Genomic DNA, 15,711 nt, shown 5'->3' with positions numbered 1-15,711 from the left:
GTTTGTGCCAGCTCACACAACACAACCTCAACAATCAGTGCTAACAATGGTCCTGATGAAGTCCAGAGTTGGTCTCACACGCAGGTTTTTTTTTTTAATAATATAATAATTCTGCACAAATCCCAGTGTGCCTTGGATTGTTTTTTAAAGTTAATTGTTTACCCATGCCATTAACCCTAACAAGATTCAATTTTGGCCTGTCCAAAAACCTTCACTTGTGTGTCCCCTGCCTTAATCTTCCTGTACTCTTCATTGACTCCCTTCATCCTGTACTTGCTGTATTTTTCCTTACTGCTGTGTTGGTGGTTTCTCACTTGCACAAAATTCCTGAAAAATTGGGGGGGAGCTGACACAAACTAGGAAATATTCAGGAATATTCTCTGCAAATCAGATTTATTTAAGGAAGAGTTGTGCAGTGTGGGCGTTTAAATAACTCAACTCTGTTCCTTTGTTCACCACTTGTTTAAGTCATGTCTTGCCTCCTGTGTTCCCCACCCCTCTCTTCTGACAGGGATAGTCTCCCGTGAGGTGCATGTGTGAACAACCAACTCAGGAAGGTTTCAGGGACAGTCTGACTGAAATCCTCCAGGAATTTTCAGCAGCACATAAGTTAAAACAGCTTGTGCTTGTTTTGTCCCTGTGCTTTCCCATTTGCTGTCTTTCTGCACCTCTCTTTCTGTCTCACTGGTATCATTCTACTTTGCAATAGATAGGCAATAGTCTGGGATGGGTTAGGAGGTCAGGGTTAAACTGTGTAAGATTTGGCTAGGTTACTATATTGGTATAAATTGGACGGGTCGGGCTCTGTGTTTTTTACTAGCAGGTGGCTAATGGAAGGCAAAACACCTGGTAAAATCCAGCTTTTTCCATTGACATTTATGTGGTTGATTAGGCACACATCAAGAGGTTGGGAACAACTTACCTGGAGCATAAAGAGCAATGATGATTAAGTTATTCATTAGAAAAGCAATCTTGGACTATCCCAATCAACCAAAATTGTGCTGTCCCATTGGTGGATGGGAAAACGTAAAAAAACAACAACTATAAATTATAGTTTTTAATTGATTTAGCAGTTATACATAACGTTTCCATCAAAGGTTTGTAAAATATATTAGCTTTGAATATTCTTCGGCCTTAAGATGAAAACTAGTGAAGCTTATGTCATTTCATTTTCCTCACCTTGCATTACAGGCTCAACTGAACACCTCGAGATGTAACACCAATAAGAGCATTCAGATTCAGATTCTTGATTGGAAATTTGCACATCATTTTTATTATGCAGTAGGTCAAAGAGAAAATAAATTAAACCATTTCTCGTAATACTGTCCCATTCAACCTTGTGTCCCAATCAACCCGATTTCACCCTAGATTTTTAGAAAGTTGAGCAGCTTGTTTAGGGTTATGGTTATTGTTAGGAAAAGTTGAAAATGTTTTGGGTTCAAATAGATGCTTTGTTGTTACGGGTAAGGTTAAGAAAAAACTAAAAACAGAGTGATTAAGTCTAATATAAGTTGACACCAAGTCAAAACCAAAAGGGTAAGATTAATGCTGTTCATTTTCTTGCCAGCAACACCATCTAAGTATTACATTGTAAAAGAGAATTACACTCAAATCTTAGCACGTGGATTTGTCTAATTTCTAGTCAAAAATATGTCATTACACTTTATATTTGCTGCAATACCTGAGAAGTTCAGATATACGTTTTATTTCAAGATATAAGATGTTGTGAGATGTTTACGACTAGAAATTAGACAAACGACAAATGTACAAATGTAGGATGTATGTCTCGTCATGCACATAAGAGTGATAAAAAAGCAGATGGTCAGGTGCCAGCTGACTGCCTGAAAAAGTGTGTGTGTGTGTGTGTGTGTGTGTGTGTGTGTGTTTGTTTGTGCGTGTGTGTTAGTGTGTATGTGAGAGAGAGAGAGAGAGAGACAGAGACAGAGAGAGAGTGAGAGTGAGAGAGTCAGACAGTGAAAGATCTCTTGTGTGTATTCTCAGTGCAGGGGGTCTCTTCCAATCGCCCGAAACACAAAGAGCTCCTCAGCATGAACCCACCAGGGGGGCTCTTAGGAAACACATCAGCTCTCAGGAAAAAAGCTTACATATATAGGAAACAGGCTGTATAGGAGGAGCACACACACACGCGCGCACACACACACACACACACACGCATAGCCGCATCTCTTTTCTAATTTTCAGCTGTTATCTAATTTTTAATATGGAAGCAGAGAAACCCAACGACTGCGAAACACATCCCCCAACGCTAAAAAAAAAGAACAAATTTGTGCAGCATGTGTCCAGACTGTTAGAATAAATAGCCCACTACGCCCCATGCTGCCTGTTTAACACTCCACCACGTACAGTCAACATATTAGTGTACAAACACAGACTAACTGTCAGATCTCGTGGACACACACACACACAGAGGCAAGCCACAGACCCTCCCACCGTGTTTCCATTGTAGCGGCCATTGTAACAGTTTTGTTGGAGCCATATGGGCTGGTTTAGGGGACGTGGACCCCCGGCAGCTGAGCCTTTGTCCCCATGTCACAGAGGTCGCCGGGATTGTGTTCCCAGCTAATTCCCTCTTTCAGGGACAGCAGATCAGAGTCTATAATGATCTGGGCGGCCTAGCACAGGGATTACTGCTGCTGCATCTGACATCAACAGGCTGTGTGTGTGTGTGTGTGGGGGGGGTTAAGAAAGGAGGCGAGATCGAGAGAGATGACATTTTAAGATGAAACATTGTTGCAACATCCTTAACAACAGGAATCAATTGATTCCCCCCTCACACCAAACCCACCCACCACACTGAAACAGATTCACCCCAACACACACACACACACACACACACACACACACACACAGACACACACACACACACACACACACGGCAAACACGCTCTAAATTTTCCACCTCATTTCCTTCAATCCAGCTTAGGCAAACATTATTAGCGGCGAAAGTGAAGGCAGTGGAGGGAGAGTAATGGCTTCTTGTGTCTTCACTGACCTCCATTGTCATCGAATGATTTACAAATTACAGAAGACTGTGTGGCTGTTTGGCCTCACTGCTCCAGTGTAGCAGCTCCTATACTTACAAAACAAATGAAACAACCATTTAATGACTTAAATAGACCTTTTTTTATTTTCCCAGTAAGAACACAAATATTGTGTCACAAAGTCTTACATTCAAAATTTAAAGGACAATTAGCGGCCGAATAAGAATGCAGAATCAGTTGGCAAGGTATTGGTATCAGAAGTGTTTTGTTTCAGTGTCTAGTTTGTTTGTTTGTTTGTTTGTTTAAGGCTTTTTGGCCTTTATGTAACAGACAGGAAATGTGGGAAGAGAAAGTTGGTGATGACATGCACTAAACAGGGTAAGGACCAGGAGTCAAACCTGCGACCACCGTGAAGAGGACTGTAGCCTCTGGACATGTGACGCCTGCTCTACTGAGCTATACCAGCACCCCAGTCATTAGTCCACTTTTGTCTCTTTGTAGTTCGAGTAGTTTTAACCAATCACATTGAGCGGCCTTTGTTGCCTTGGAAAAAAAGCCAGGCCATTTGAAGGCAACCATACACATAATGTATACACTACACATCACCAGCTTTCATCAGAATATTATTCTTTTTTTAGTTTTTTTTATAATCTTCTTTAAAATGCAGATAGCTCAAGAAAGAACTTTAATTCCATTTTCATGTCTCATGTTACGAGTTTAACTGTAATCTAGATATCTGCTGACTGCAGAAAGAGTCTTTAATTCTACCCTTTGGCTCCAGAAGATTCATAACCTTCAGATATGAATGAATGGTTTCAGTTATACTTCAAACAAAAATGCAAAAACATGAACTTTTTCCAGTCTCTAAGTTCTCAGGATAGGCTGTATTTTTGGGGATTCGTGGGCTGTTTACTGGAAATCTTTGATACTGTCATTCAGTGATGCAAATGTATGCAAAAAGTAAAATAATAGTTAGAAATAAATGTTTGTCACAGAACCCTTTTTATATGATTTAAAAGATTGAACACACTATATAACAACTTTTATTTTATCTTTATCGTATTATCTTTAAAAGATTATTTTGCATGGTAATATTTTACCAAAATACTCACAGAGCAGAAAATTTACCATGTTTTTCAGACCTAACCTATACGGTACTTATGTAGTTAATTATTTTTTTATTCCACCCATACATAGGTTGATATGTCTGCACTGGGCTGGTACTGGCTGAATAATCTGCATTGCCAATAGTAGCCAAGTGAACTAAACTAAGTGGACAGAACAAAATGAAGGAATGCTCAAGTAAATTAGAAGAATTTTAGCAAATGAAGTTAGGCTACTTAAAGTGTATGTGAGTAGTTTAAAGCAAGTTATGAAATATTCTAATTTTAATATAAATGCCTCTATATAAGAAAACAAGAGCATCAGCATAAAGATGGATTATTTCTACAGAATATTGCTCAGTGCCTGAAACCACTGCCACAGACGATGTTAGACGATTAGCAGCAAACTGCAGAAGTGGAAAAGATCTAGATGAGTGGATATGTTTGACAGTTGAAAGAAATAGAGATGAGACGTACACTGTACGATTTCAGGATGATTAAGACCTGATTTTGGTTCTAAATTTTGGTCTAATTTCAACCAGATCACGCATTGTTTGTCACGCAGTGTACAGGGGGGGGCCACGAACACAAATACCGTGAGATCAGCAAGAACAGCAAGCATGTCTGTTTAATGTGTCTTCCTCTCTTCACTAAAGATATGAACGAGAGAAAAGTTGGCAGGGAATAAGCTTGTTAGTTAGCTTGTGTTTGTTGGTGATGTTGGTATGTACGTGTGTGTGTGTGTGTGTGTGTGTGTGTGTGTGTGTGTGTGTGTGTGTGTGTGTGTGTCCAACAAGTGTCAGGGCTCCCTCCAAATTAAACACATAGAGTGTGAGCACAAGATTGTAAGCTTTTCTTGTGTGTCATTAAAATGTCAGTGGTACAGTCTGAGCGGGCATTCCACAACAACATGTTTACTATTGTACAGTGTACTATGCCCGGCTTTACAGTTCAGTACTGCTGTGTCCAAAGGGGGCGCCAAAATCAACTAAACATGAAAGTTCCTCAGGAGCTTTTTGACATTGTCACTATTGTTTATTTGTATAAAGCTCTGCTCTTTCTTTCTCTGGACAGTTTCGCTCAAAAACAGCTGCAGCACTCAGAGCAGACAGGCTTGTGTTTAAATAAATGGCTTATTGAAATAAGAGCATCTCTAAAAGTGCAATACAATATAATTGGCTTCAACAATATCAATTACTTGAAGTAAGCTTGTCCAATTGAATCAATGTATTTGAACATTGGTGGATTGTTATGAACAGTGAGACACTTTGTTGAAACAGTGTAATCAGATATATGTGATCTCAAGCAGAGAGACATACATCCTAAATGAAGAGCACTCACACACATACACGCTGAACTCGAAGCATCCTACTCGTCATGAACCCTCCCATGTTTGATAAAGAGGACTCTCAACAAGGCAGAAAACAAAGACTTGTTTGCTTTCCTTCATTCCACTTTTAATTTCCTGCTCTCATTTGTTTCTGCATGCATCTTTCCACATTTTATTCTCTCTCCTCTCTTGCGATGGAAGGGGACTTTCATTGAAATTCATGCTCTCAAGGACCGGCTTCCATGCAAGGCCAGAAGATAATAGGCCGACCTATTTACCCAGCAGTTTTATTTATCTTTTTTTTTCCCTCCGCCTTTCCCCCCTCTAGCTTTGGATTGATCATGGTCGCTGTGAGATGACAGCTGTCTCCTGTGCATTAGCATTGCAAATGAAAGAGAAGAAAAAGAAGTGGAGCTTCAGTGTGTTGAGCCACAGGCCTACAGTCTGAGCTGGCGGAGAGCTGATCAGCAGCCTGATCAAGTGCTGCAGGGACACTGTGGGACCTCAAGCTGCTGACTGTGGGACATGGAGACATTAGCTATATGACTATATGTCTTTTCAAGATAGTCCTTGGGTTGCATTTTTAGTATTATCTGACTGACACTCAGTCATATGTGACCACAATTCAATTTGAATAATTATAACTGCCAGTACATGTTTTTATTCAAATCTTTCTAGTTAGTAGGCATAGTTAATGTCCAGTTTGGACTTGCCTGCCAGGTGCTATGACTTTACAATTCTGATTTTTGAAGCAGGCTAAGCTTAACTTTACAGGCTTTCATGGTGACCCTGTGCAGATACCTCAATTTATTTTTACAACTAACCCTTACAATAAATATTTATAGCTGCCTGCCCCCCACCCTAATCTCTATTTACAGATTCTGCAGGAAAAACAGAATATATAGGTTTAGGATCAGATTGTTTTGTGTTTGTTGTCCCAGTTGTATCATGCACTAGGGTCTCACTGGGCTTTGTCTGCAGTTTTTTTCAGACTCGGCTAATTAGCTGCATTTCCAATACGGCGACTATTACCAATGTGCTTCAAAAGCACTCTTCAGAAACCAGTGGGTGACCTCACTGGAATTACATCCATTTTTATAGTCTATTGTTGGAACACCATTATGAAAGTCAAAAACATTTCTATAAAACTGTTTATAAAATATCTTGAACTGCAGGCCAGCATTAATACATTTTCTTCCTGTCATGAATTTTAAACCCCTGAATGATTAGACTTTAAAAAGTCCACAGACTAGAGAGTGAATTTTCATGATGTCCAATTCAGCGTTGTTAATTCATTGTGCCTGCTGGACAAGCATCTGTGAGACTGGATTGTGCAGAGGGCCAAATAATGTGGGAGAAACTCCAGAAGCTAAAAAAAATATTTTATGGCTCATCAGCAGGGAATATCATTCAAGTAGGTAAGAGTTTAAGAGAAAGTGCTTTTGTTCATGTTTTAAACATAGTACCAGCTTCTTTCCACATAGATCCTAAGTTAAAAAAAGAAATCATGAGGAAATGAACATGAAAAGTTTGCTTTAAGTTTGTAATCTATTCAGTTTTTTTACATTCATGGAAAGGTGAATCGGAGCAGGATTATTGATTCGTATTCATAAAAGTCCAGTGCTGCAAGGACTTTGCACATATTGTGCTGAGAGACCATCACATGTGTATGAAAGGAAGCTGCAGCTGCCATGTGATGAATGCAACCATAAAAAAAACCCAGGATTGATTAACACAGAATATTTAACCCCGTCCTTCACCCAGTCATGTATGTTTGTACCCAAGGATAGAAATCGTATTAAAATCAGCTCTACATGGAGGCAGTACAGGTAGGTGATTGTTCCTAACCCCTACAGAGAGGTACTGTCATGGTAACCAGTGAGTGCTTGAGACAAAGCTGCATGTTTGATCATGGAGTGAGGACTCAAACACACACATGCACATGACTGCATGAGCAGGCTTACAAAACCTAGAGATCAAGAAAAAGATAGCAATGAGAGATATTTTGATTGGATATTTCTAACTTTATTGCTCTCAATCAGTACTCAAGTACACCTTTCATTCACTTTTTTTCCTTTAGCTGTCTCAAACATTCCACTACATTACAGGAGAAAATATTGTAGTTTTTATTTATTGGATTTTCAACATGACCAACATCTTTATCTTTTTTTTTGTCTCAGGAGGCAAGACTTGACATACAAGGAACGACACAGAAGAAAACAACTGATGATGGATGCACTCGGTCTGTGGCAAATGGGGACTGAAACCCTGAAAAATAGCATTAATTTAAAATCAACTTTAAAATCAAATCATGGCTAAAAGACAATCGAGTATGTAAACATACACTTCATACACGTAAACATGTCACTGAAGCATGCTTTGGTTTAATGTCCTATATTCTATGCACTATTGTCAAGTGTTTTAAATGTGCATTGTTAGACACTTTTATAAGGGGGGCTGGCAGGAAAAAAGCCAGATAAAGACAGAGTGAAAAATCCTCCGTTTGCTTTCAAAGCTTCAGGAAGTTTTCAGGAGTTTTGTGCATGTGTGAAAGAAACATAAGAAAGACTGGGACCCCAGTCTTTGTGTAAATCTAATTTTGACAACTTCACAGCAGACAAAAGCCTTGCTTACCCCCCCCCCCCCACCCCGAGATTCTTGGCCTAGTTTGGGAGCCAATGATCGAGTGCAACAAAACAAATCGTTCCAATAGAGGCAAAAATGCCCCCCCAAAAAAATGCAGCTTCGTCTTGACTTGCTTCAACAGTTCAATCCTTCTTATGCATTGCTGCCTTAGTATTCACGCTCATGTAATACAACATTTGATTCTTTACTACATTCTGTTGAGAAGATTCCCTACTATCATTACTTGTGTAATATTTTGAATGCATGACTTTGTCTGAAATAGTATATGATTTTACAGTGAATACGGGTATTTTACTGAAGTTGATAATAGGTTTTTGTTTTCCAGCACCTTTGATTATTTTTACCTGACACGGATCAGTGATGGAACTGCTCAGCTTTAGCCCACCTCAGATTTCACGGGGCCACAGAGACACACAGAGGAAGGACAAGCAAACCATCTCTCTCCTTTACAAATGGTAGAGTGGCCATCCTCCCACTAGCAGACCCTCACACTGCACCACAATTAAATTCTTCTCCCACTCATTCTTTTCCTCTTTTTTGTCTCTGGAGAAGACACCTCACTTGAGAAAGCACTGAGGCTGCTTTTTAAAGGTCCCTGTTTGGCAGGGTGACAGGGGACACCACTCTCTGCCTTTTCTCTCTGAGTGAAATTGAAAAGGGGGTCCTCAGCTCCCTCCCGAAGACCCTCTCTAGCCCTGCTCCCCTCCACCTAGCCCCCCACCCCACCGTACCCCTGGTGGACTCCCCTGGTCGGTTCTCAGACCTCCCCTGTCTCTGTGATACCAGCGTCATTGTGGGAGGCGGACAAAGAACAGGAAGCCCGGGGGTCGGCGGGGCCGGCCTGAAGGTCAGCTCAATCAGTCTCTGTGTGATGGATGCAGCTCGGGGGGCGGGGTCACCTGAAAATGTACCAAAAATACACACCCTCATGCCCTGAGCCAGCCCTAATTCTGTCTTCCTCTCCTTCTTGTGTTAAAAGACTCTGTATGATGGAGATGAGGGGCATCTACATTTATGTTCAGAAGAAATAACACAGGCAGAACATTTCAAACTGTTTAAAGCAAGATGAGGACAACTTGTTACAGAGCAGGGAATATAACGCTGCAACCTCAGGGGCCATTTGACTGAAATGTTTAAGAATGGCCCAGACAATTTTCCTCATTCTCCTAACTAGATTGAACCATTAGAAAGAAATATTTAATTCAACAAAATACTTTATCATAAAGATATTTTCAGCTCATTTGGCAAAAGATACATTGATTTGGTCAAAGAACAAACCTAAAAAGAACTACCTGCTTTTCATGATTTCTTATCTTTAAAAGTTTAGTTATAATGTCAGAAGACATAAACTGATAACATAGTGTGCAGTCATAAAGAATTGGTTGGTTTTCTCTTGGTCTAAGCATTAAAAAATGTTATTTTCCTGTAGGTTTCTGCCAGTCAGGGGCGTCTTCGGGCTTTAATGACTGCAGTGGCCCAACAGGGACATTAACTTATGCAGGAATAGGCATGACGTCTGTCCATTAATCATATCTACTTTTCAGTAGCAAAAGAGAATGGCAACATATAAAGTCTTCCTAAATTAATTCTGTAAGGACTCATAAAGAAGATGTATGACCAAAGTCACAATTTCAATTTCTGTAAACAATTCCAAGCCAACTCCTTCACAACTCTTACTTGCAAAAATGTGTTAACAGCAAGTTAGTTCATTGCAAGTAAGACAGTGTGCAGGAGTTCCCTGACAATTTTTATGGACTCATTCATTGTCTTAGGCAACAGATGTGAAAGAGATTTATTTACAATTTAAAATGCTAACTGAAAAAAATATATTACATTCATATGTATAGAAAACCACAAGCAGCCAATGAAAAACAGCCTAAATAGTTGATAGTAACACAAGTTTAAATATCCACCTCTTACAAGGCCGATAGCCAATCATAGTTTAGGAGTTTGGGGTGTCACTTTGGTCCGTCAATCACATTTCAAGGGGGTCCCATGCTACCCCTGGCAACCCCTCTGGATACACCACTGTTGTCAGTTAAAAACTTAAGTAAGTTCAAGTTTAGTATATTAAAAAAAAAGAATAATAATTACATTCAAAGAAAATCATTTTTTAATTGTATTTTCTGATTTTCAATAAAACTAAAATCAGATATAAAATGTTGATTTGAAAGCTATTTAAAAACTCTCGTGGGCTGAGAGTTTGGGCTGATGTTGCTTAGTGAAGATTACTTTTTGAAACTATTTAAATTAATTCAGTGGGGGGTGGGGGGGGGGGTGGGGGGGTTGGCGACTGACATGAAAAGTAAACACAGAAAGTGTCAAACTTAAACTAAAATAAAAGGTATACATTCTAGATAATTATATCTTGAGAGAGTTTTCTGGCATCTCCCTGGCCTGAGCGTTGTGACAGTGGGTGGGAGTTTGTGTGTGTGTGTGTGTGTGTGTGTGTGTGTGTGTGTGTGTGTGTGTGTGTGTGTGTGTGTGTGTGTGTGTGTGTGAGAGAGAGAGAGAGAGAGAGAGAGTGTGAGTGTGTGTGTGTGAGAGAGAGAGAGAGAGGAGGTTATCCATCGTTGTCATGGAGACCCGTCTGTGTGGGAAGCAGTCCAAACATGACTAGGATGAGTTTACTGACTCAAGGTGACTGGGCTGAGGGCACAACAGCACACTATGAGGGGGGACAATGGCCGCTCCATTAGTGCTAATGGGGGACACATGTAACAGGATTAGGGTGAGGACACCTGGGGGGGGACCACATGGGGAGATGGTACACCCGTCCATCCCACCCACCCAAAAACCCCTCCCTGTCCTGCCCCACTCCATCAAACTTCCACACAAAACCAGGAGAGTGTGAGTTAGGACGGCTGCCTGCCCAACGTGATTTTTGTCTCTTTATTTTTACTTGAAGAACGTCAACTAAGAAATACTTTCACAGAAAACTATCAAGCAAAAATGTTTTTGTTTTGAATGAATTAATATTGATAAGAGACATTTCAGGACATTAGAGGGAGAAGTATTCACATGAGCGTTACAACACTGTGAAAAAAACCGAACCAAATTAAAATCAAATTTAATCAAAAGTTCAAAAGTAATGGAAACAAAAATGAAATATTAAATCAAAAGTAAGTATACTCTTTATGCAGAATATCCTTTGTGGGGGAGCTATTTTATTATTTGATCATTAAAACACTACACTAAAACAGCTTGATTATATTTGGGGTCATTTGATTGTTTGTTTCTTTTGAATTCATTGTGTCAAATAAAGAATATTAATTTCCTTTTTTTGCAGCAGCATTAACTAGAATGAAATGAAAAATCCAAGTAAAGAAGAAAATTCTCTCAACTAAAATTGTAGTTAAAAGCTACTTTCTAAAATTACAATGAGCCAACTTAGTAAAATAATACTGGATGCGTTTGCTTTCTGTTTGTATTCAAACTGTGCTCACACAAAGTTTAATTAGAAATGCAAACAGAGTTACTGTTATTAAAAACCATGACTCAGAGAGAGAGACAATGTTCTGGGAAACTGTTTCTCTAACTTTTAAAAACAGAATCCTTAAAGGACACAAATCAAATCCTAGCAGCAGAGGCTTTTTCCTGGATATAACCTCTACATCTCCACCTACCACATCCGCCTTGCTCCGAGCAGCAGTGTAAATCAAACAGAAATAAATCTGAGACAGAGGTCGACAAATCTCCCCCTGTCGTCACGCCCCTCCGTCTCTTTCAGCTCATCCCTCATACCCACTTCTCCGTCTCCCCCTTCTTCTGCAAATTCCTGAACTCTGCCCAAGACGCCCAGTCAATTAATAAGACATTGTCTCCTCCCCTCGGAGCCCGTGCACAAGAGGCCACCCAGGAGCCAGAGGGCCTTCCTTCTAAAGCTGCTTCACTGGTGGCCCCCAGGAATGCCTCTTGCTTTGGGAACAGGCAGAGCAGGGCAGGATGGGGGGGAAGCTGGGAAGCTGGATAATAGAAACAGCCCCATCATGCTCATGTGCTGGGGCAAACCAGTCAAAAATTGGAGGGCAACAAAAGGAAATGCGTTCCACTCCCAAGGATCGGAGGCACTTCACCCCTCTACAGGCCTACAGCCTAAGCCCCGCCCCCTGAAACAAACGAGCAAGTTCACACAATCTGATTGGTTTTTCAATACTTGAAAACACTGCTTTGCAACTTTCACTTCCTGCTTCTTAGACTTTAGCCTTCATTTTAACTTGTTAGTCAAAAATCCTGATGACACCAGACCTAAACATCTGCACAGGACCAGGAGTCTGTTCTTACTTATAGCTAAAGTACAATACACACACACACACACACACACACACACACACACACACACACACACACACACCAAATCTGAGCTCGATGTCAACACTCCTCCATCATGTCCCCTCCCATTTAATGTCCATCTCTAAGCGCCCCCATTGAGAAAATGTGAACTGAAAGGAGGTACACAAAAGAATGTAGAGAACTTGTGTTCTTTCTTTCTTTCTCTCTTTCTATCTATCTATCTATCTTTCTATCTATCTGTCTATCTATCTATCTATCTATCTATCTATCTATCTGTCTTTCTATCTCTCTTTCTATCTATCTGTCTATCTATCTATCTGTCTATCTTTTTATCTATCTGTCTATCTATCTATCTATCTATCTATCTATCTGTCTTTCTATCTCTCTTTCTATCTATCTATCTATCTATCTATCTATCTATCTATCTATATATCTATCTATCTATCTCTCTATCTATCTCTCTTTCTATCTATCTATCTATCTATCTATCTATCTATCTATCTATCTGTCTTTCTATCTCTCTTTCTATCTATCTGTCTATCTATCTCTCTTTCTATCTCTCTTTCTATCTATCTGTCTATCTATCTCTCTTTCTATCTCTCTTTCTATCTATCTATCTATCTCTCTATCTATCTATCTATCTGTCTATCTATCTATCTATCTGTCTTTCTATCTCTCTTTCTATCTATCGGTCTATCTATCTCTCTTTCTATCTCTCTTTCTATCTATCTGTCTATCTATCTATCTATCTATCTATCTATCTGTCTTTCTATCTATCTATCTATCTGTCTTTCTATCTCTCTTTCTATCTCTCTTTCTATCTCTCTTTCTATCTCTCTTTCTATCTCTCTTTCTATCTATCTATCTATCTCTCTTTCTATCTCTCTATCTATCTATCTGTCTGTCTATCTGTCTATCTGTCTATCTGTCTATCTATCTATCTATCTGTCTATCTATCTATCTATCTATCTCTCTATCTATCTGTCTATCTATCTCTCTTTCTATCTCTCTATCTATCTATCTATCTGTCTTTCTATCTATCTATCTATCTATCTGTCTGTCTGTCTGTCTGTCTTTCTATCTATCTGTCTATCTGTCTGACAGATAAACCCAAATCCCAACCCAGTCTCAAACCCTTTGACTAACACCAACCCTCAACCGATCCTAAATATAATATATCATTTCCTGTTTCACCTGGACAAGGCACAACGTGAGATTTGGTGTGGAAAAACTGACATGACTCTAAACTCCTCCAAGATCTTTACAAGTCTTTAAATGAAGTTATTGTTGTAATAAAATGATTAATACAGGTTACTGTTGACGTGTTGCTCTTGTACTTTCTCCATTTCACATTCCCCTATAAGACTTAAACCATCAAATAATTGTCGGAAAATTCTGATTATTTGTATCTGGAGAACTGATCGAATCTTCTATAAAAACTAAAATTGATAAATAACACATTGTATGTTTGAGTTTTGTTTTGAATCAGACGTTCATAAAATAAAATGCGGATTAAAAAAATCATAAAATCAAAATTTCATGAATTATTTTAACATCTGGAAGTTCAAACGTTTTCTTCCTCCCTCTGACACTTGTTCATTTTAGCCTTTATTGACTGTTTCTGTTGTTGTTTACATTTTCATTTCAGTACTTATTTGCTATCTACAGAAAAAAAAACACAATATTTGTTTATCTAGTTATTCTAAATTGATCAGTTTTAGTGAAAATAAATTAGGAAAATAAAATTATTGAGCAAGTGACCCCTGTAGACATCCAAAAACGTAGACGCATTAAAACAGACTGCAAATAAAAAAGAAAAATATTTCAGTTTCACTGAAATGATAAAATTGTGCCATTAAAGTCTTTAATTAGTTTACTTTAATATGCAGTGGCAAAAGCATTACGTTAAGTATAAAATATGATTTGTGCACTGTGTGTATGTGGTTGTATTCACCATGTTTTTTTAGAAAAAAATATTTATATCACTGAGGATGCAGAGATCTCAAAACAATTGTGTCTCATATGATTTATTCGGCTCTATACGGTTATGTCTATTCTTCATTTGACCTTCTTTCAACAACATTGATTGATTTATGGTGCAAGTATATGAAGTAATGTTACAGACGGATGAGAAGAGTTTTTTGGAAATACAGTTGACAATAATCACTTTCATGTTGACAGGAACAGGAACAAAAGTCAGTTGTTCCAGGTTGTTTAAAAGAGCGCTTTGAAGGTGAACCAAAACAAGGGCTTTGCATAAATAGGCAGAATTATGCTTCACAGCACAACAAACAAAGATACATTGTCTTGACTTTACTACTAAAGCTTTTTTTTCTTTTCTTTTTCTTTTTTAGAGAAGAAAAAGAAAACTGAATCCAGTGACCATATCATATTCTTAGGTTATCTCATTTTTCTCTAGCAAAGACTTTTACATGTTTGTCCTCCCGGGTCTGTTTCTGTGTTTCTGATGTATAAGCTGCTGCCCGTAAAAATCTCAATGATGGCTTTTAGAGTGCAGTCCCTCCACCTGAATACTTGACCACGGCATGCAACACATTGTTTAGTAATGGATATCATGTTAGTGCGGAGAGAATTCAAAGAAAAGAGAGATCATGAACACACACGCACACGCCACACAAGCGCGAGCGCAGGTACACACACACACACACACACACACACAGACACACACACACACACACACACACACACACACACACACACACACACACACACAAACAGCACACACTGTATAATAAGTTTCTATTGACATCAGCATTGCAAAATTAGCCATGCAGAAGTGCTCTGTAAGTGCACCATCTGTATCGCTGCATATTGTAGCAAGTGGGGTGAAATCACAGTAAGTGGGTTGAAAGCCATGCATAAAAAAAAAAAAAAACAGATTTGTTTTTAAACATTACTACAGATCTACAGAACTGTGTCAACCAGATTGTGTCCCAAAAAAGCCAACGTACAATTGGAAACCTAAGCTGCCTGCCGTCTTGTCAAATGAGGTTATAAAGATTATTGAAAAAAGCCAAATAAAAGCAAATTGAATCACTCATAACCTTAATAACTAAATGCAAATCATAATACTCTTTTTTTTTTCTTTTTTTTTTTTTAATACAAATGCCACAAAAACGCATGAGATTTCAGAAAAAGTACATTCAGCTGATGTTTAACCATTTAATGCTTTGATCTGGATAACACCCATATACTGTAAATATTATCCCTGACACATGTCTAGGTTTGGGAGTATGACTTTGTATTTTTAAATCTCTTTAAAAATATATTCCAGTTATTCCCCATAGACTGTTTTCCTTTGATGTGCTCGTGTCGG

This window comes from Labrus mixtus, chromosome 18, assembly GCF_963584025.1.
Source record: "Labrus mixtus chromosome 18, fLabMix1.1, whole genome shotgun sequence".
Classification (NCBI taxonomy): Eukaryota; Metazoa; Chordata; class Actinopteri; order Labriformes; family Labridae; genus Labrus; species Labrus mixtus.
This window is presented reverse-complemented; position numbering follows the sequence as displayed.